At 28.7% G+C, this 22,861-nt stretch overlaps 1 protein-coding gene and 1 long non-coding RNA gene across 2 annotated transcripts in view; one reads left to right on the forward strand and one right to left on the reverse strand.

Annotated features, from left to right (window-relative positions):
- LOC124497742 (uncharacterized) overlaps window positions 1-22,506 on the reverse strand; it is a 49,475-nt gene extending 26,969 nt beyond the window's left edge. The window contains exon 1 of the mRNA XM_075733834.1: window positions 21,402-22,506. The gene's annotated coding sequence lies outside the window, so the exon portion shown is untranslated. The remainder of the gene's footprint in view (window positions 1-21,401) is intronic.
- Window positions 255-9,298, forward strand: LOC124497377 (uncharacterized). Its single transcript, XR_012832398.1, has 10 exons — window positions 255-1,130; window positions 1,233-1,591; window positions 1,684-1,897; window positions 2,025-2,479; window positions 2,587-2,686; window positions 2,787-3,281; window positions 4,063-4,206; window positions 4,261-4,534; window positions 4,599-4,807; window positions 8,730-9,298. It is a non-coding gene; the product is annotated as an uncharacterized LOC124497377 (long non-coding RNA).
- Window positions 22,507-22,861: the final 355 nt, after the last annotated feature.

Here is a 22,861-nt window from a genome sequence, read left to right on the forward strand (position 1 = left end):
TTATACAAAATAAAAAAATCGAATCATTTCCGCGATAACAACAGTGGTGGTAGTAGTGGTTTATCAAAAGTGTGGCATTTGAAATTCTTAGTTTGCTAGTAGTTCATTAAACAAAAAAACTAACATCCTATGATAGGCAAAAAGTTTCAATTTATGCTATACTATTCCGTGTACTACTACGACAAACAAAAAAATTGTCTATTTTCATTATTTCAACAATTTGGATGAAAATAGTTTCGAATTTCGAAATTTTGTTGTTATTGTTGTTGTTGTTGTTTTTGATTTGATCATTTTTATTGATTGAAGAAAAATATTCTCACGAATCGTGTGGTTTACCATTATTTTGGTTTGTTTGTTTGTTTGTTTGTTTGCAGAAATTATTCATGTCTATCATTTTTTTGTTTTTGTTTTTGTTGAATCATGTGATTTGCCGAAACATTCCATTATTCATGTCGGTATATGTATGTTTGTGTTCCAAAAACACTTGATCGAAGACAACGAAAAAATTTTTCTTTGAACAACAATATTCCGACAACTAGACATTATTCATATGATGATGGATTCACCAAAAAAAAAACAACAAAAAACAAAACGATAAATGTTCCAATGAAATTATTGTTCAACATACAGACAAAAGAACCATATCATTATGTTGTTCATTCATTCGAATGAATTCAAAGTATAAATTCATAGAAAAACAATGAAAGTGATGGTGGTGGTGGTGGATCAAACAACGAAAAAAAAAATTTTCTCATTCTGGGAATGTTTTTGAAATCTCTATCCATTGTTGTTCAAAATATAGACGACATCATTATTTGTTTTGTTTTGTTTTTTTCTTTTTTTTTAGGTGCAACAACCAATAAATGTCAATTGGTGGCTTTTTTTTTGAGTAGTGTAAAATTTTCGTTCCAGGAGAAAAAAAAACCCGAAACTAAATCGTTGAACAGAAATAGGAATAGTTTTGTAAATTATTCCCAAATGTACCATCAAACCATCAAATTGGTCATCAAATGATGATGACCAGACACATCAGATTCAAAAATCATCACCAGATTCATAATGATCTCGGAACAAAACACAAAATGTCGAGAACAAATCGAATTTGGGTTTTCGATCATCATCATCATGTGGTGAGCAGTGAAAAGCAGTTTTTTTTCATTTGAATTGCTTTAATATCTTGTTTCTATTTCTATTCGATTTTGATAATCTAATTCTTTTTTTCTTGTTCACAGATTTTCTGTAAAATTTTTTTCTTCACCAATCGCTCATTGTTAAACATATATATATGCGACATTTACATGAAAATTCAATTTTTGGTTCTTTTTTTTCACATGGCAGGATTATGCTGTTGGCGATGGTGGTGGTTAATGCCATACCAAACGAATGGAAAATTTTATATAAACTGGTCGACAGTTTGTTGGATTGCACTATCTTTATCCACTATAATTGCTCATTCATTTTATTATTCCAAACATTAAAACTTGTGCGTGTGTGTGTGTGTGTGCGATGAATTCCCGTTATTTAACCCGATATCAAATGGAAAATAATTCGACAGAGAGAGAAAGAAAAAAAACGAATTCTCATTCATTGGGTAATCCAATCGTTTTTTTTTCATGTTATCATAATCATTATTGAATCACAATTAGATTATATTTATTTTTGTTTTTCTTTTCCCATCAATAGTAATGAAGAAAATTTATTTATTTGTTTTCCAATCGAATCGAATTCTGGTTCCTTTTACAAATTCAACTCTCTATCACTGGTTTTTGTTATTCTTTTTTTTTGGATAAATTCAATGAAATTTTAATGAAACAAAATGGAATCTTTTCAAAGTTTCAAGAATCGATTATTGTTTTGTATTGTCTGTATTCTTCACGTAATGACCAGAAAAAAATAGGTACGTATGCGAATAGTATTCAATTCAATAGAATTAACAAAAAAAAAAATCGATATTTCTGATCATTATTATGTTTGTTTGTTTGTTTCTCACATTTCATTCATTCGAATTTTTTTTTTCATTCCAGATTTCCGTTTCAAATATTTATTATTATTATTATTTGATTGTAAACAAAGAACCACTAGCTACATATCTATTTTTTTTGCATAAAAGAAACTTTTAAATATTTTATCCAAAATTTTTTCATCATCATCATCATCATCATCTTGGATATAATCTAATTTTCAATGTAATTTTTTTCATCATCATCATCATCATCATCGTTTCTATTTTCAACTTTACTTGACACACACACACACATGGAATTCAAAACAAGGTAATTGATTTACATTTCTTTGTTGCTCTTTTTTTTTGGTCTTTTCTTAATGATTAGGAACACACACACACAATTACATGCATGTTGTATATATGTGATTGTACGACAACAACAAAAAAAAAAAAACACGAATGAGGAACAAGAAGAATAAGAAGAAAATAATTGATTCAATTTTACATTTGCCATATACTCGTGAAAACCATTAAGTAAAAAATTTTGTTTTTTTTTTAATTTTAATTTTTCATTTCATTCATTCTTAAATTAATAATAATGTTGTGTTTTTTTTCTCTTTTTTTTTGTTGAATAATTGTAGACACACGCACACGCACACACACACTTGTTATTATTATTGTCAAATTTTGTCAAGATCAACATTTTTTTTCTGTTGTTGTTGTTGTTGTTGTTGAAAAATGGTTAATTGAATTTCAGTTTTTCTTCATTTTTTTTTTTTTTTTGAATTTTACATGGGTAAATTAATTTTTCTTTTTCTTTTCTTTTTTTTTCTTTTGTCAGCAATGAATGTAATGACATCACATTAATGGAAACATCATCATCATCGTCATCAATAAATAAATGCAAGAATCTTTCAATTCAATAATGATATTAAAATGAAAAAAAAGAAAAATGGAACGAACAAGCAAAAAACAAAAATGTCAAAATCACCCATTTCTAGTCAAAAAAAAAAAAAAAAAAATTGTCTTGTGTTAATTATCATTATCATATGAATAAGTTTATTCGTCATTTTATTCAACAACAATGGCTTTTTCTTATGAAATCACACATACAAAAATTCTCAATGAACAATGATGATGATGATGATGATGACATCATTTAAATCATCTTGTTAATTAAAAAAAAACAAAAATTCTAACATGTCCACCATTGGCCATAATTGTTATATATATATATTCATCTGAAAACATTATCAACATTGTCTCATTGTATACATGGAACATTTCATTCTCATCATCATCATCATATGACTTTACCTCATTGTCATATATAGATGTAAGTAATCACATTATTTTAATTAAGTGTTCTTATTCTTTTTTTTCCTGTTGTTGTTGTTGTTGTTATTGTTTTTGTCATGGTGATGAATACATTATCATCTTGATCATCATCGACACGAATAGAACATACGAAAAATTTTTTTTTTTTTTTCGTTTTCAACCGTTCTCTTTATACGTGTGTGTGTGTGTGTGTGTATGTGATTGAATAAAGAAAAAAGATGAGAAAAAAAAATTCGACAAGAATAATAATGAAAAAATATATATAGTATAGTGTGTGTGTGAAAGTTTTCTTCGTTATTTTATGAATACTCAGGTTTTTTGTTGTCGCTGTTGTTGTTTGAATTCTATTTTTTCATTTTATTCTTGTCAGAAAATTGTCAAATGCAAAGAGTTTACACACCCGGTCCTTGAGGGCTAAATAGAATGAAAATGAAATGTGTGTCTGTGTATGTGTGTATTTATTGTGTGCGTTTGGTGTGAAAATAAAATTCATTTTTCCCTTTTTTTTTCTTTTCACTTTTTCTCATTCTTTTATGCGTCAACTGACTTTGTCAGCAGAAAAAAAAATTTTTTTTGAAAGAAAAAGAGAAAGAATCGTGAAAAAAAAGAAAATGCAAATTCTTCACAAAATGAATGAATACAATGTTTTCTTCCTTACTGTTGATTCTCTTTATTCACTTTTCCTGTATTTATTTGTATATATAAAAAAAAATAATAATAAATTTTCACTTATGGCCCATTGAAATAATCAATTTCTTTTCACTTTTTTTGTTGTTTAGGCTTTCAAAATCTGAATAGTTAATATCTGAACCATCACATCCATCCATTCATCCATCCATCTAATAGAACTATGGCCCCGTAAAAAAATGAAGATAAATTGACCTTTGTTTTTTTTTTTTTTTGATTATGTCCACATATTAGTGGTGAGTAGAGTTTTTTTTTGTTGGAGTCAAAAATAAATAATCAAATTTTCTTAGAATCGATTCTGCTCAGGTCAGCAAGAAATGAAACCAAACGAAATACAATGTGAAACAACAACAAAAAAAAATTCATTTCCATTCACGAAATATATTCATATATAAAGAGCAAAAAAAAACAACAAAACAAAACAAAATATTCTGGTGCATTTATATTCTCTGTCTGCATTAATTCTATGTTTATGTAATAATTTATGATATGATCATGTTCTCCACCTACTTTTGAATATATTCATTGAAATCAACAACAACAACAACAACAACAGCAACAGCAGTGAGTAAATAATTTGATTTTTGTTTCTCTACATCGAAATAATGTTTTTTTGTTTTGTTTCTAGTTGCTAAATGTATAGGTGACAAGATTTTTTTTTGTCCCCTTTATTCTGGAATTCTGTGTGTGTGTGTGTGTGTGTGTTAACGAAAATGAATTTATAAATGAATCAAAAGTGAAGAGAAAATCAATGAGAAATTGATTTTTTTTTCTTACGCCAATATATCGGCCACAAACTGAATAAGATTTTTTTTCCTGTTTTTTTTTTGTTTACTGGTAAGTGTAAAGCCAACAACAAACATACAGCAGCCATACACAAACACAATCCTATTAGCTATTTTTGGGCTACTGGTTAGTTTGAATTCTTTTCCTGTTTTCTTTTTGCTATATTTTTTTCCCACTGATCTATGATGATTATTATTATTATTATTAAGGCTCTTAAGTTTTGTTTTTTTTTTTTTGGCCTTTTCACTTTTCACTAAACCATCTAATGTATATTCTGGATTCTTTTTTAGTTTCAATAAACTAAAAACTATAGAATTTAGGATCTTGATCCAGAAACGAAGACTTTTAGCTGAATTGAGTTGTTGTTTTGTCGTTTTTTTTATTATTCTTAAGAAAAATGTACGAGAATCAAAAAAAAAAAAAAACAAAACAAAGATATTTCTATTTCTATGTTGATTCCAATGTTGTCCATGAAACAAACAAACAAAAATGATGTGTATTTGTTGTATGTGTGTGGTGTTGTTGTAACAAACCAAAAGAAAAAAAAACATTTTATTAATAGGAAAATTCTCTATATACAAAGAGAAAAAAAAATGTTCCAAATGGAACCATTTCAGCACCAATGGTGAATGATGATGATGGTGAAAAAATATCTTGATTTTGATACTTATACCACCCCACATTTTTATTCTTTTTTTTTTGTCTTGCAACAAAATCTTTAAATCAAACATCATCTACCACCACCACCATCACCAAGTCTTATTCTCTAATCATTAACTACAATCACATGTTTATGTGTGTGTGTATGTTTGTGTGTCGTTAATATTAATTTATTTCTACTATAGTGAACATATAAAAACGAAATGAAAAAAAAATGATCCAGACTGATTCCGACACACACACACACACACACACACACACACACACACACACAAATACACAGAAATACTATCAAACTATTTAACTGGGTGTTTGTTTGTTTGGTATTGAATAAGTAGCTTCTAGATCTAATTTCTGTGGTGTGTGTGTATGTGTGTATGGGTATTCTTTTGACAAATCTTAATCTTTAAAAGTAGAGAAAGAAAATATTTGTTTCATCACATGAGCCTATTTTTTTTTTTTTTTTGCTCTTGAACCATTCGTGATGAATTCTTGAATACTTTTTGTTTTCTTAGTTTTTTTTGTTGTTTTCTCTATTTTATGATGATGAAACTATTATTGAACAAATGATTTATATAATGAGTAAAGAATGAGAAAAAGAATTCTTTATATAGCCATTGGTCTGTTTGTGTGTGTGTGTGTGTGTTTCTAAAAGTCACGTTCATCAAATTTAAGAAACTCCTGAAAAAAATTGAATAAGAAAAAAAAATTCCAACAACTCATTCTATAGAAAATGAAAGTATAACGCCAATAAACAACTCACTATAAACGGAATAGAGGGAGAGAGAGAGAAAACGTTTTAGAATTTAAGTAAAAAAAACAACAACAACAACAACAATACCCATGTTTGTTTATGATGTGAGAGTGGGTGTGTGTGTGTGTGTGTGTGTGTGTGTGTGTGTGTGTGTGTGTGTTGAGAATTTTTTTTTTACCATTCACATTCATTTGTGTAGATTATAAAAATTTTTTCTTTTAAATGAATATAAAAACACTTGAGAATGATGTATATATATATGAAAAAAAACGAGAAAGAATATTCTATGTACATGTAAATGTAAATGCATTTTATGATATCATGGTGGTAATCATCTTAATCTAATAGATAGATTTTAGATTCACGAATATTGATTTTGGACACCAATAAAGGATAGTAGTAGTAGTAGTATTACTGTCTAACAGAATCTTTAGGAATTTCGCCAATTTTACCAATTTTTTTTTTTTTTTTTTAGTTATTGGTACAAATGAAAATGGTCTTTTTCTTCTTGATCATGATCATGATCATCTGTCTTGATGGGTCTGTATAAAAATTATTTTTTTTGTGTGTGTGTGTGTGTGTGCTATTCAAGTGAAGAAATTCGTTTGGTCCATTTTTTTTTCTATTCACACTTTTTGTTTGTTTGTTTGTGTGTGTGTATAAGTGGCAAACATTCACATTTAGAACACACCGACACCCACTTATCAATATATAATGATTGAATGAATTTTCTTTGCTCTTTTCTAATCTTTTTTTTTTGTTCTCATTTTTTTTCTTCTTCTTTATTCACTAAATAAATAATCACGATGATGATGATGATGATAAATTAGTAAATAATTGAATTTTCATTTTGCGCATCATCAATCCTGTTGTTTTTTTTTTTTTTTTTTTGAATCGATCGATTTTTTTTTTGTCAATCTCTGATACAAGTACGTTATTTGTTTACAAATTAAATTTGTTCAATTTGATTTTGGAGAGAAATAATAAAAAAAAAATAATGTACTTGGGTGGAACAAACTAGCTCGACTATTTCGACGATGACGATGATGATGATGATGGACATTAATTTCATTTTTCATAATTTCTGTTTTTTTTTGTTTGCGTGGGTGGTTTGGTTTGTGTGCGTTAATTTCTTGATATTTTTTTTCTATATATATATATAACTTGCACTTCAAAATAATGGCTGTCAATTTTTTTTTTATTCTTCATTATTCATTATTCGTTTTTTTTTGGAATCGAATGATTACTTCTTCTTCGATTCTTCGATCATATAATAATAATGATGATGATGATCATTATTATTATTATTATCTCATCATTATGTTGTCCTGTGCGTGTTTTATTTTGCAAACATTTGATGATTGCGTGTGAGAATCATAAAGAAAAATTACTTCATTCTTTTTTTTTGATATTTTGATGGCCAAAAAATAATAATGATTCGTTTTTTTTCTCAGATTTCTTGTTTTACTTTTTGATTTGATCCATTATTGGTTTGGTGTACAGTGTGTACACCTATATATATAGACGACAAATCATTAAATGAATCACACACACACACAGGATTCTGGACTGGATCTCTAATTATCTTGAAGCACAAAATGGCTGGCTACACCCTTGGAATCATTTTTGACACTTTTAATTTTTTTTTTTTTTGCTTCGCTCTTTATATACTATATATACCATCATAGCTTCAATCAAAATGAAATGGATTTTTTTTTATTCTTGTTTCTTTGTATTTCAACATTTTTTCCACAAAAAAAGGCCCATGTGTATGTGTTTATTTTCTATTTTTGGTTTTCTAATTAGGATTTTTTTTCTATTCTTCATTTATTTTCAAAAAAAAACCATTCGACATTTTGATATTTTGGAAACAAAAAAAAAAAAAAAAGAAATTCGCTGGAACAAAAGATATTTCCAGGATTCTATTTTTTTTTTATAATTCAGTGCTCAGCTGAATTCTTCGATTACCAATATGATGTGATGATGATGATCCAATGATGATGAAATAGAAAAAAAAATACAAATAAATAAAAATGATATCACGCATAAAATCTCATTTAATATCATCATCATCATCATCATCATCATGAGCACTGAACGAACGAGCGACCGATTTCAATACCGGCGGCTTATATTACACGGTGATGGTATATTTTTGATTCCCGGGTTTTTTTTGTCTTTTTCTTTTTTTTGCTTGCTTGTTGTTGTTGTTGTTTTTTTATACTTATTTTTTTCCACTATGTATTTTTATAACAACGTTGATGGAAAATAATCCAGGAGCTCAACTAAAATAACGAATGAAAAAAAAATGAACGTGTCTCTCTCTGTGTGTGTTTCAAATGTCATTTCTTTTTTCTTTTTTTTTCTTTGAAACAAAATGAAAACCATATTTTGATGGGATTTTTTTTCTCTCTCTCTCCTTTCGTTCTTTTTCAGTTATTAGATATTAAAAAAAATGGTGTGAACTACACGCACACACACACACACACACACACAGAATCAATTCTTGTGATGATGTGATGATGATGATGGAAAAAAATTAATCATTTCACCCTTTAGGCGCAGGTATTTAGAACAGAATTCCAATGGGTAAATAGAATTTGAAGAAAATATGGCCAAAAATCAAAACAAAATGAAAAAACAACAATTTTGATTTGAACCAAATTGTTTGTTCATCATTCATGTATTCCGGCGGATATATTGATACAGTTCAATATATCCATTACCAGAAAATGAAATATACCACCGGCAACAACGAAAAATAATGATGATAAAAACCGAATCGCTAATTTCCATCAGCCAGAAAAAAAATCCGACACATAATGATATTATTAGTGGTGGTAATGGTGGCGGTGGTTCTCAACCCATTCCTATTTAGCAGTATCATCATCATCATCATTATTTCATATACAAATAATTTGTTTTCATATTTTCAATCAAAAATATATTCATAATGGTTGTTGTTGCGCAAACGCAATCGAATTTGAAGGAAACAACAACAACAACAACAATATTCTGCAATATTTTTTTTATTATTGCAGAATAAATGGATTATTTATCCGGACCAGGGTGAAAAACCAACAAAAAAAAAATATTTATCACGTGAAATACTAATGATGGGAAATGAATATCCGGTATTGGTATTCTATTTTTCTGTTGGTGGTGTATTTTTTTCATAAAGATTAATGTAAATCAAATGTTTTCTCAATACATTTTCAGTGAATAATAAAATAATGATGATGATGATGATGATCTTGTCTTGTCTTGTGTTTCTTTTTAATGAGTTTGTTTTATTGTGTGTGTGTGTGTGTGTGCATGTAATTAGATATATTTGCATTCGCACACACACACACACCAACATTTGACATTAATTGGTAATTTGCATACACACACACACAATGATTATATTTTTTTTTTGCATTAATAGCTGTTTAATATCATCATTATGATGATGATGATGATTATATGAATAGTTGAAATGTCACGCGATAACCAAAAAAAAAAAAATTTTTGATACCGGATACACCCGGTTTTATTCAATTGTCATCAAGTTTGAATTTTTAATTATTTTCCAAGAAAGTTTCATTCGATATCAGCAAAAAAAAAAAAAAGAAAGGAACGAAAAAAAAACGAAAGATTTTATTACAACAACGACGACGACGATGATGACAAAAAAAAGTTCGCATCCTATTGTTTTTCATTTCGTTCGTTTCATATTAACCCTTTTTTCCTTGGGATTTCTTTTTTTGGTTCACTGTTCATTCGCTTACAAACTGTTCTTATCATTGGTTGTGATATGAGTGCTATTGGGGTGGAAGAATTGCTCCTTGTCATTGGGATTTGAAACTTTTTTTTTTTTTTTTTGGTTCTTGATTCTTGATTCCTTGAAACGTATTATTTCATAATAATAAGAATGTTGAGGACTTAATTTACGATAGATTTTTTTTTTTGCTCTGCATCTCGTTGCTGTGTAGTAGGAAAAAAAAAGTCAATTCATCGTCGTAGTTAGTAATCATCATCATCATCATCATGGTAATAATCTTTTCGTTTTGTGTGTGTGTGTTTTTTTTTTATTTGCTGCTGTCACAATTTGATCTTAAACTGACATTGATACTATCTCAATGGATAACCATGGTAGCAAGAATTAGAATAATTCTTATTCATTCATTCATTCATTCATGGATGCAGAGCTGTATATATATTGGCATTATTATTATTATTATTCATTATCTGAATGAAATTGAAAATGAAAACTGATATCATGATCATGATCATCATCATCATCATAGAATTGTAATGAACCAAATTCTTTCAGTGTGTTTGTAGTAGTAGTAGGTGGTAGTAGCCAAATGTTTTTTTTTTCATAATCGAAAATTAAACAGAAAAAAAGGATTCATTCTGTTTTGTTTCATTTATTCAAGATTGTTTCATCTCCACGGAGAGAGAGAGAGACTTTGTATTAGCATTCAGAACAGAATCTAATCCAATAAAACAACGAGTAAGAATTTAGCAATCAAAAAAAAAGAAAAAGAAACACTACCAGTATACTATGCTACTACTACTACTGGTACTACAACAGAAAAAGAGATTAGACAAATTAATCATGAGATAAGTTTCTCAATTTTCCATGATGATGATGACGATTCTATCTCTTATATTACATTCCAATTTTAATTTGCAATTGCAAGTTTCAATTTGTAATTCATTGCGATTCATTCATTCATTCATTCATTCATTCATTGTGATTCATTTCTATTTTCATTTTATTTATAATCAATCAATCAATCAATCCAATTGATAGGATAAGTATTATATTGAAAGCAATTGATTTTTCTTGTTTAACAAAAAAAAAAAATTTTTTTTTTTTCAATCATTCCTATATCATATCCAAATGTGTCATTGATTCTAATCACGAATTCTTTTCTTTACAGGAATCATGATAAAGCACTTAATATTATTGCCAAAATAGAGAGAAAGAATTCATCATCATCATCATCATCATCATCACACACAGTTCTACCATTCAAATAGATCATATTTGAAGATTAGATTTTTTTCATCACCGAATCAATGTTGGACATAATTTTTAATTAGAAAAGAACAAAAAAAAAATTCAAACAAACAAATGAAAATCATCATCATCGTCGTGGTCGTCGTCGTTATTTTTTCCGGATGACAAAACCAGATCTTTTTTTTTTTTTTGCTGGAAATTTTTTCCAAGTTTAGCCTTATCATACGGATCGATGAGTTTTAACAAAACAACAACAGAATTCAGAATTTATCAAAATTTAAAAATAGAATAACGAAGACGACGACAACAACAACAACAAATTTTTTCGAATCCAGAATCAATTTTTTTTTCTATCATTGAACAATAATGTGATGGCCAAATATATTATCTTGTTTCAAATGATGATCATATTGAGTGTTATCATCATTTCTCACCATCATTGTCATTTTGTTTTTTTTTCGTATTCTTATCAAACATCAACAAAATCATTGAAATTGAAAATTAATTTTTTTTTTCATGTTCATTCGCACTTTCAGTAGAATGATTTTTGGTCAAACCAAAAAAAAAAAAAAAATCACAGAATTGCAGAATCTTTATTTATCCACTCAAATAACAATGTTTATGAGTGGATATATATAAAGATTCTCTACAATTCTGGATAACACAGACAGAGAGAGAGACAGAATTTATTTTAGGTTCACGTTTTTTTTTTGTTCATTCTTTTATTGTAAATGTTCTGTTGATGATAAGGAAAAAAAATTTTTTTTTTCAATTAAATTCTTTTCTTCATTCTATATTTTCTCACTTGAAAAACTAAAATGAATGGCTTGATGTTCAACAAGGCGAACAAAAAAAAAAGAAGAACCCAGGAGAATTTCATTTTTTTTCAATTGATGAATTCTTGACATTTATGAATTCATGAAAATCAATTTTTTTTGATTTGATTTGATTTCTCATCATTTTTTTTCTTTTTTGGACACCAGATAATTGTACATATGAGATTTTCATTGTCATTGCTCATCGTTGTTGTTGTTGCTGGCGTATTCTGTAGTCCAATTCTTGAGACCTAGAATCGCTTGCATTGCTTCTTTTGCTAGTTCCGTTTTGTTGTTTATTGTAAAATAAACTGGCAATCGATTTTGGATGTTTTGGAAACAAAACAAAACAAAAAAAATGACGCCAAAGATGAGATCCAGAATAGATCGACATCAGTGGAAAGAAAGCGAGAAAATCGAACAAAAATCATCATCATCATCATCATCATTGATGTTGTCGGAAATGAGAATCAGTCGATCACATACCACACACACACACACACACACAATGAAAACATCTACATTAACAATTCAGAATGAGAAAAAAAAATAAAACTTAGTCCGTTTGATACAGATAGATTTCCAGTATCCCAGAATTGCGACACCCAGAAAATTAGACCCTGTTGTAAAAAAAAAAATAAAAATCAAAAGAAAACCATCAAAGCGAAAAAGCATCACACCACACACATACAGAATCAGCAAGATACAAAGACCAAAAAAAAAGCAAGTAATTTCGTCCAGATTCCAAGAATAAATGAAACAACAACAACAACAACAAAACAGTCTTTGAAAAGCTCCATCATTGGATCGGAACTACCACCACCATCATCATCATCATCACAACCAATTGAATGCAAAAAAAATTGAGCCAAATTTCTCATTAAGATTCAATGAAATGTATATGATCCTTTCATATATATCGTATACAATCGACTTCCTATTTTGATATAAAATAAAAAGCTACATTTTAATACATTTTTCATCTATCCATCCATATGATGATGATTATGATGTTTGGTATTTTTTCCGTTTTTTGTTGTTGTTGTTGTTCTGGTACATTGGCGAATGAACTGACCGCATCGACACACAAACCAAACAACAGAATGAATTGATTAAAATGAAGCAATGATCCGTGTGTGTGTGTGTGTGTAGATCGTTTATGAGAAATGAATGGCAAATTGTAAGAAACAAACAAATGAAAAAAAGCTACAGTGATATATCGATTGACGAGAATCTCTTTTCTCGTTACCAGTGTACCACTGTATTATTCTGTTTTGTTTTTTGTTTCGCAAATAGAATAAACGTTTTGAAAAACAAAAACAAAAAAAAACAAAAAACAAATGGTAATAACAACATCATCGATTTGTTTGATTGAAAATGAAATTTGAATCGAATGGAAATACGTTGTACAGAAGAATCCAATCAAATTGAATTGAATTGTATGAAGAAGAAGAATAAGAATAAGGAAAAAATACACTAAACTTGGATCGAGCACTGAATTTGATGATGATGATGAAATTTGATTCAATTGAATTCCAAAATGGCAAGAATAATAATAATAATAACGTGAACAATGAATCGATCTTGTACGAATCGAACAACAATCGACCACAGAATATTGTTGTTCATGTAATATAACAAATGAATCGGCAAGAAAGTGGAAAAAATTCATTTAAATTATTGAACACTTGAACATTGATTTTTTTTTCTCTCTCTCTCTCTCTCTCACCATTTTTTTCTTTATTGATGATGTCCAGAATTTTTTTTTTGTTTTCCTGCACAAGCAAAAAAAAAAAATTCTTCACAAGAATCCAGTCTAAAATGATGAATGTTTTCAATAACAAAATTTAGTGAAAAAACTTTATAATGAAATTTCACTTCAAACAACAACGATGACAAACGGTTTTTTTTTCTATGAAAAAAAAAAAACAGAATAAAGAAACAGAATAAATTCTACAAATACAAAAAAAAAATTCCAGGCCATTTCAATGTGTGTGTGTGTGTGTGTGTTTGCGTACTGCAAATTATTCTGGAACAAAGACGACGACGACGACGACGACCATTTCGTTACACAAATATACCGTATTCAAATCACGGATTGTCAATAAATAGAGACAGTAAAGAAAAGAACGACAACAACCAAAAAAAAAAAAAAAAAATTCACTAACGAAAATGAACTAAATAAAGATAACTAAATAGTTAAGATTTACTGGATTTCTTTTGTTGTTGTTGTTGTTGTTGTTGTCGCTGTTGTTGTTGTTTTTTTTTTTTTTTTTTGGATAAAGACACAAAGAAAGGGAGCATAATTCTAATTGACTAAGGCAGCTCTGATGAGGTGGTGGTAACGGTGGCGGCCTTTTTGTTACGGATATCACATCGTATTAAATTAACGACAGTGGTGGTGGTGGTGGTGGTTGTAAAACTAAAATAAAAATGAAATTGGAAACAACCAAAAAAAAACTTAAAAAAAAAACTACAAATCCAAAGTGAAAATGAAACAAAAAAAATTCTGTTTGAATGAAATGCAAATGTATATTAAAAGAATATATGGAATGTGTGTAAAGAATTTGTTTTTTTGATGTTGTCGTTTTTTTTCATTTTATTTAGAAAAGTTTCTGATCCTGGAATTTTAATCGGGGCAAGAATACAGAATTTGTGTGTGTGTGTGTGTGTGTGTGTGTGTGTGTGTGTGTGTGTGTGTGTGTGTGTGTGTGTGTGTGTGTGTGTGTGTGTGTGTGTGTGTGTGTGTGTGTGTGTGTGTGTGTGTGAGTTTATTCAACCATGTTTTCAAATTTCTTTCTCTCTCTCTAGCTGTTTTGCCATAATAAAGTGATTCTGATAATGATGATGTGTGATATATTCAGCCATTTTCATTATCGTTATTACGTAATACCCCTGACTGTGTTCTGTGGCCTGATGGTGATGAATTTTTTTTTTGTGTCACTATGAACCTTTCACCCATGTGTGCGTGTGTGTGTGTGCGTGATTTATGAACAAACAGGACAAGAATATTGAAAAATGAAGAAAGAAATTGATTATTTAAATGTCAATTGCAATCATTTTTAGCCTGATTCGATTAGCGATCATCATCTAGTGATTCGTGATGGACGAAAACGAAAAAAAAAATTTGAATAAATAATTTTCAATCAAAGAAAAGAAAAAAAAATCGAAATAAATCCCAATTTCAATAAGCGAATGGAAGAAACAGAAAAAAAACAAATAAAGAAAGAAGATTGAAATTTATTAAATAAAATTCTGTTTTTTTTTTCTTTGGCAAGCAAACAATGAAAGAAAAGGTCATGTGCAATTCTTTATTCGAAGAATCCAGAGAAAGAGGAAAAAACAGCAAATATAAAGAATGAAGAATAAATGAATGAAATGAACATCCAACAGCAACAACAACAACAGCACAGGAACAATCCAAACAAATGGAACGCTGTTAGATCCACTTGGTGTGTGTGTGTGTGTATGTATGGTGACAGATGGTTATTTCATTCTGTTTTTACTGAATCTTTTTTTTCGATTCTTGTGTGTGTGTTCATCATCATAAATGAAGAACGGAAGAGAATCGTAATTTTTTTTTGTTTTTTGTTTTTTTTCGATTTCAAAATCACAAATTTATTCAACAATCAATTGAATTGTTGTTTTTGTTGTTTGTTGTTTGTTTGTTTTTTTTTTTTTGTTTTCCAGAATTCAACAAGATTCTGTTTTTGTTTTGGCCAGTTGGTGTGGCACCAACACAAAACAAAACAAAACAAAAACAAAAAATAAACGGTCCGTCTACATGGATGAAATAATAACCGGTAAACGACGGTGAACAATAATGATGACCGACCGGCCTATGATCATCGATTCGCATGAAAGTGAAAGTGAAAATTTCACAAGTGTAAAAAATATTGATATAAAATGAATATTATTGATCGAGAGATAATATCGATTAACAAACACATCGGAAACATTTTCTAGAATCTAAAAGAGAAGAAAAAAGTTACGCCCGATGAAAAGAAAAAAAAAATAATGTCAGCTACACAATCAATCGCAAATGGAGGGAAAGAAAGGAAGGGGAAACAACAGCCAAAAAAAAAGGCAAATGGCGGAAACCTCACCATTTGCTCAACGAAAGTATTCGGAAGTTTTTTTTTCGGAATATTAACAACATCAATAACAACAACAACAGCGACAACAACAACAACAACAACAACAATCTGCAAAGTAAAATGAAAAGCAAAAAAAAACAAACTAAAAGTACCATCATTATCATCATTAACAATATCGAACCGACCGACCGACAGACAGCCAGTCAGTCAGTCAGTCGAACAAACAAACTACCAGAAAAAACTGTTTCTGATAATCAATACACATTGGGTAACCCGAAGAAAAGGGGAAAAAAATGAAAATTTCCATTAAGATCATTCGACAGCAGCAGCAGCAGCATCCATCCATCCATCCACCCACCAGTCAATAAGTCAGTCATGGTTTCCATTTTTTTTTATTCTATATTCCCACCAAAAGAATCTTGTATCTTCAAGACTGAAAAACTTTCACTAACTGTGTGTGTGTGTGTGTGTGTGTTTGACTAAAAGAGAATGATTTTTTTTCTGGTCTACAGTGTTTCAATCAAAAAGAAAAAAAAATTCTTTTCTCACTCACTCAACAAGAATAAGTGAATGAATGAATATTTGAAAATGATTCGATGAAGAGAAAAAAAAACTTCATCAACCAAATATGAAGACAGGAAATAATTTTGAATCCAAATTTTTTTTTGCCTTTCAATATGATATTGATACATTCATGGATGAAATTTATGCAGTTTTGTTTCGCTTTCGTTTTTGATATGTTTCAGAATTTTAGTTTTCAATTCTTCTTCTTCTTCCTTTTTCGGTGTTTTATTCACTGTGTACAGTTTTTGTGTTTTTTTTTTTTTTTTTTTTGGCAAATTCACTTTCTAGCTTCAAGCAACGTTACTACTTTTCGACATCAGCAGTGAGACATTTGTGTGTGTGTGTGCGATTCCAATTGGGAATTCTTTGCTTCTTGAAGCTTCTGGATCTCATTAAATTGATTTTTTTTCTGACTTTCATTTCTTATTTTCTTATTTTGAAAATACAGCCAGAACAAAAAAAAATAATAATAAAAATCTCGATTCAGCGTGCCAAACACTCCATGCATTAGTCTGGTTCAATTTTTTTTTTTTTTTTTTATTCTGATGTGTAGATTGTCGATAATGGATCAAGATTTTCATCTTGAAGAATAAAAATCTTGAAAAAATGTGAAGTAAAGAATCGAAACAAATGAAAAAAAAAATCTTAAATCTGGCACGTCTCATTGTTGATGATGATGATGATGATGATGATTTTTTTTACATTTGGATTTTCATCAGTCCATCCATAGAGAAATAAATGATTTGCTTTTGAATGAATCAAATTGAATGCAAACAAACAGCAAAAAAAAAATTAACAATCGACCATCATTAAAGAGAATGATGATGATGATGATGTTTTTTTTGCGGATCATGATTCATGATTCATGATTCATGATTTTCACAGAATTTTTCTGTTTTTGACCAACCATTATGTGGATCAACGTTTGTTTGTTATGTCATTCAAATATGGTGTGTGTGTGTGTGTGTGTGTCAAAATTTGATTTGCCATTTTTTTCGGCATATCAAAAAGAAAAAAAAACGGAAAAAATTTGTTCCAAATTTGAATCCAAAAGTGACAATCATATTGTAGTGATAAATAAATAGAAAATGATCATTTTCTACTGTGAATGCCTATATCGAATGTATTATCTTCGTGTAAACATTATCACCATCACCATCATCATTATTATCGATTCGAATTGATTGAAATTGCTAATAGAAATAAAATGATTGAGAAGAACAAATAATAATAAAAAAAAACACACAAATATCCGGGAAAAAAATAATGAAATGAACTAAGTTGAAATTCACAGACAAACACAGACAGTCAGTAGTTTAGTGAATGAATGACGAATTCCCGAAGGGCAATATTTATTTTTTTTTCACTCATTTTAGCCCTGTTCGGACTGTTTGTGTTTATGTCTGTGAACCAGAATAAAAACCAGAAACCGACCAAAAAAAATAAACCAACACAAATGAAACTAAACTAAGTGCTATGAACTGGAAAACCATGGGTGCCAAATATTTTTTTTTCTATACTGGATGGATGGTGGTGGTGGTGGTGGTTTTTATCAAATGGGAAAAAAAATTTTTGGATACAATCAACAACAATAATAAAAAGATCATAATCACCAGTTGACCATAGTCAGTTTACCTAGTCGAAATAGTCGTCAATAAATTAACACACAAAATCCACCACATCCAATAATGAATATTTAGGGCCTAGGAAACAAAACAACGACAACAACAACAACAAAAAACGATATATTCAATTTATCATCATCATCATGTGTGTCATTTTTTTTTCAATGTATTTCCTTTCATCATAAAAACTGGTGAGAAAGACAAGAAAAAAAATACGCTTTTATTTATATAACAACAACCAAAGGCAAACATTGAACATCCTGATATTATATATTATATAATGATGAAAAACAAACAAACAAACATAAAATCAATGTGAACAAATTATGGCCAATTTTTTTCATTATTATTATTATTATTTTCAAGATTAGATATCGATAGTATCGATAAAAACAAAAAATGATTACAAAAACATGACCACCATCTCATAGATATAATTACAGCAAATGCTACTATGTAATTATTATTTACCATGATGATGATGATGATTTTTGTTTGAAAAACAAATAAATAAATGATTTTTCTGTCTCTGTATTTTTTTGTTGTTGTTGAATGATAATTTGATGATTACGATTTGATTGTGTGTGTGTGTATCATATCAAACTATCGTTAAATATCGATATTGTATACAATCGATGTTGTTGTGTTTTTCGAATGAATTTTTTTTTCATTTCATTTTTTTTTTTTTTTGAATATAAATGAAATATATAAATCATCTTTCATAGTTCCAGAATAATCGTGTTTTTGTTGTCATTATTATTATTATTCTGATGATGTATCATGTTACAAGGAAGGATTCTGTGTGTGTGTGTGTGTGTGCGTTGTATTTTTTTCAAATACGATCAAAGAATCTTCATGATGATGGATAATAATTCATTCAAATGTCATCATTATTTGTTTGTTTGTTTGTTTATTTATTTTCATAATCATCATCATCGTTGCTGAGCTGGCTGATTCCTTGCATCACACACACCCACACACATACAAAGTGGAAACAAAAAACCGAAAGAAAACAAATTCTGCAAAAAAAAATGAAATATTTTCTGCTGTCGAAATTCTACATTTCCCGTAGTGTTATTATTGTTGTTGATCCCTGTTTGTATTATGTACCAAAAATGTATCCTATTTTGGCGTTTTTGTTTTCCATCGTTTTTTTTTGAATGTTTTGAATATTCTCATTTCATGTCATGTTTTTTTTCATGTGAAATATTCATTCATTCATTCAATCAATTTATCATCATCATCATCATCATCAAAAGAAAGAATTGCACAGTTATGGCGTATGTGTCACATTTTTTCTTATATATTCATTCAAATGGCAAATTCTTTCCAATGATAATTGGTTCCAAATAAAAAAAGAGAATTTTTTTGTTTTTCATTCGACAGAAACTTATTGATTGAATTTTAAAGGAAAAAGATAAAAAAAAACTTTCTGAAAAGGGAATAAATAAATGAAAAAAAAAGTTCCCAAAAAAAAAGTTCCCAGAAAAAAATGTTCATCAAATACGGAAATAGAAAAAAAATACAAGAAAAATAAACGAAATTATGATGATGATTTATTGTAATCTTACACACACACATACAGACACAGACTAGAGAATCCTACAGAATCTTGAATATTCTTCCAAATAATCGACAAATAAATCACCACGAAGATTGGTGTCTGTCTGATTCAAGAACTCTTCTATATTCGAAATCACAAAAAAAAATTCCAATTGGAAATGGCAAAAAAAAAGTAAACACGAGAATCAAAAGTAAAATTAGCAAAAATCTCAATGTTCACAACATCATCATCATCATCATCATCAAGAATCATGAATCACGAAAATCAAGAATTATGAATTGGAAAACCAAATGGAACACACACACACACATACCCGGTTCTTTTCATTATTATTCATCATCATCATCATCATCATCATCATCATCATTGATCATCATCAAATCAAATCAAATGAACCGAAATGAAATTTCCCTTGAGAAGAATTTTGTTCATTCAATTTCATGTTGAAATGAATTTTTTGTAAAAAAAAACTACAACAACAACGACAACAACAACAACAACAACAACAAAGATAAACAAACGAAAAATCATTCAATTCAATTCAATTTAATCATTCACGATTGCCATTTGACACATTTGATTTTTTTTTTTTTTTAGTTCAACCAAACATAACCCGGAAAAATACTTGTGCATGCACCTAAAAAAAACCGACACATTAAAGGAATAGAAAAAAAATTGTGACAAATACACACCCATTATCATCATCATCATCATCATCATCAACAACAACAACAACAAAAATTAATTAACATCCATAATGATGAAGAACTGATGATGGATCAACTCTTTCTCTTTTCTATTTTACTGGAAACCACACAGAAAAAAACCAAAATTCTATCACCAACACATTAACCGTTGTTGTTGTTGTCGTTTTTTTTGGGTGACAAGTTATAAAAAAAAAATTCAGTGCGTTTTAATCACATTTATTCTGTAATATGCGTATGTGTGTGTGTGTGTGTAGTTAGCATCATTACAACGATGAAAAAAAAACAAAAACAACAACAACAACAACTTTGATTAATTAGCCAATTTAATTAATTAATTAATTATAAAATCTCTTTCACACTCTGTCGTTGTGTTTATGCATTTTTAACAACATGGATATGTGAATGATATCGTTATTGCAGCCATTGTTGTTGTTGTTGTTCATTTAATCAATTTTTCTACACTGTCAACATGAATAAAATAATGATAATGTCCATTATTGAGGTAAATTAACTCTTGTATTACACATCAGATAATGAAAACAATAATGGACAACAACAACACCTGATAATGACAGACAGACATTATCATCATAATCACCATCATTATCAAAATTGAATTAAATTCTTTTTACTTTGATGAAAGATGGAAAATAAAAAGTTTTTTTTCCATCTAACAGAATGAATTTGTGTGCAGAATTTTTGTTTTCTCACATATCTCTCTATCAATGTAATGGATTATTGATCATCGATAATTGAATATTGATCAAGTGAAGTTGAAAAAAAAATTAAATGATAATCAGTAGAGAAATAGAGAACCAAAACAAAAAAAATAAATTCCGGATCTTTACCTGTATTTTAGTTGTGATTCCAAATGACCATTTGTGCTGATGATGATGATGATGATGATGAAAACATAAACAGCACACAAACAACAGAATAAACACTGGAAATATGGAAAAACTACACACAAAATTGGCTTATGGAAAAAATGTTAAATTTCACAAAACACACACACACACACATAAGCACAGCAAATATTTGGAAGTAAAAAAAACAACAACAACAGCCGGAAGGAAGTGACAAATATGAGTTGTGTAGTAATAATCAAGGTAGTAGAAGCAGCACAGAATAACAAACAAATCAAAAAAAACTTTGAAAGTTTTGATGGATAAAAGTTGATCAAAGACAAACGATGATGATGATGAAAAATGTTGCAATCAGAATTGGAAAAAAACTTTTTTTTTCTCTTTATTTCTTGAAATGAGATGGATGATGATGATGAAACAATGGAAACAAATGCGATAGAGAGCGAGAATAATGGAATTTATAAAATATTTATTAACAACCAGTTAGTGAAACAAGGAGGATCATTTGATTGGATTTTTTTTTTTTTTTGGTTCATCACTGGATCCGAAAAGAGAAAAAAAACCAATATTTGTTGTCTGATATCATCATATATGATAATGGAATATCGATGAAATATGGATGTGAAAGACAAAAAAAAACCTGGATTATTGGAGACGAAATAATGGAATGAGAAATTTGGTTTTTTTCATTCATTTCAATTATTCAATTATTCCAGAATGGAACCAAAAAAAAAAAAATTTCATTTTCATATTGCCCTCGAGAATGAAATCCTTTACAAAGACAATTTATGCAGAACACGATGAAATGAAATGCCGATCATCTTGATGATGAGAAAAAAAAGAGTTGAAAAAATTCTTCAAACACACACACAGGAAATGGGCAATATTTTATTTTTTTTTTTAATAATAATTAATTTGAATGAAAAACAAAACAAAACAAAAAAATTTCATTTCACTTGAATATCCTAACGGCAACATTTACTGCAACCATCGAATAAATTTTTGGCATCAAAAAAAAAAAAAAAAAAAAATTCAATTCAATTCAATTTTCGTTCGGTTTCAACAGTCCAAAGTCTAGAATACGACTAGAATTTTTTTGTTTTCTTGCTGTTGTTGTTGTTGTTGTTCTTGCTTTTTTTTCAATAATTCAGAATATTCTTTCTCTTGTAGTAGTGGTTAGTAGTAGTAGTAGTGGTTCAAAAAAAAGAAACAATTGATAATGGAACTGAAATGAATAAAAAACAAACGGTAGACGTCTATAAATGTGTATGTGTTTGGTGATGACCAAAAAAAAAAAAAAAAACACACCACGCTATATATTGGTGTTCCAATTGGAATAATTTTTTTTTTGCCGCATTTTTTCATTATCAATGACATGTTGTTTACCGGCAATTGTGTTGTTGTGTTGTTGTTGGTGGTGGTGTGTCAGTTATGGACAATTT

This window comes from Dermatophagoides farinae, chromosome 9 (genome assembly GCF_024713945.1).
Source record: "Dermatophagoides farinae isolate YC_2012a chromosome 9, ASM2471394v1, whole genome shotgun sequence".
Classification (NCBI taxonomy): domain Eukaryota; kingdom Metazoa; phylum Arthropoda; class Arachnida; order Sarcoptiformes; family Pyroglyphidae; genus Dermatophagoides; species Dermatophagoides farinae.